Below are 1,045 nucleotides of genomic sequence, written 5' to 3' on the forward strand. Positions count from 1 at the left end.
GGCGACGACCCCTCCACGTGACAGGCGCGCTCTCTCCGCGGCCCACGTCGTCTCCTCGCCAGGTCCTGGGAGCCGGTCGTCCTGGCGCTGGTGGGCACGCCGGGCCGTGGGGAGGCGTTGGACGGTCCAGCCGCGGGGCCGGAGGCCGAGTCGGCCCTGGGCTTCCGAACTCGCAGCACCCTCTGGGGTGGAGACCGTGAGACCCACCTGTCCCGCTGGGGACCATAAGCTTTGCCTCCCGTCGACGGTTCCTCTGGGCAGGGGTTTCCCGGGCTGCGGGGATGGGAACTTATGAATGCTGGCCAGAGGCCGCCCTATCCTGTCCCCTCCTCCCTCCAGCGCCTCACAGCCTCCCTGTTTCTAAGCTGCTCCACACACACCTGCCCCACCTCGACACTTGAGCCATGAACTCACTGAGATGATAATCTTTGCCCGCCCAGCTCTGTGGCCCTACCCAGAATGACAGGGACACGAGATTTGTACCCCTCCCTCTCAAGCCTTTACCCTGTGAAAGTTTGATGGGTGGTGTCATTTTTCTCTTCCACCGTGCTCAGCTGTAAGAACATGGCCCACTTACTAAACTGATTTTCTGCCCTGCTGGTCGATTCATCATGTGGTCCTTAACACAGGCAGGGGAGGAGGTGCCCACTGCCTGATTAGCAAAACCAAGCCCTTAGTGAGGTGCACGAGTGTGTTTCCCATAAGACTGGCCCTGCTAGCTCTTCTTGGTCTGTAATGCTGGCTGAATACAATACCTTCATGGTACCACTAGCCAGCCTTGCTGTCTTATGCTTAGTTACCTTTCCTTCTTATCTCCCTTGTCCTTGGGCAGGGGAAGAAGCTGAGACAAGTAGAAGAGTGTTTCCTCCTCAGGCCACAAAGCAGGTACTCTCTGCAGCATCAGGCAGGAAGCAGACTCGGCTCCCTTCTTTCCTTTACAGTTACATCAGTTCTCACTCGTGATTCCACCCACACAGTTCACATCTGATTGTCGAGATTTCGTGGCGTAAGGAAAAAAGGGTTGGGTAAGACACTGAGAGGCAGA

General features: G+C 57.3%; 1 long non-coding RNA gene across 1 annotated transcript in view; it reads left to right on the forward strand.

Annotated features, from left to right (window-relative positions):
* Positions 1–555: 555 nt before the first annotated feature.
* Positions 556–1,045, forward strand: part of LOC103582959 — a 7,997-nt gene continuing 7,507 nt past the window's right edge. Inside the window, exon 1 of the long non-coding RNA XR_549813.1 lies at positions 556–885. This is a non-coding gene — a long non-coding RNA (uncharacterized LOC103582959). The remainder of the gene's footprint in view (positions 886–1,045) is intronic.

The sequence above is a fragment of the Galeopterus variegatus genome, unplaced genomic scaffold (genome assembly GCF_000696425.1).
Source record: "Galeopterus variegatus unplaced genomic scaffold, G_variegatus-3.0.2 Scaffold18709, whole genome shotgun sequence".
NCBI lineage: Eukaryota > Metazoa > Chordata > Mammalia > Dermoptera > Cynocephalidae > Galeopterus > Galeopterus variegatus.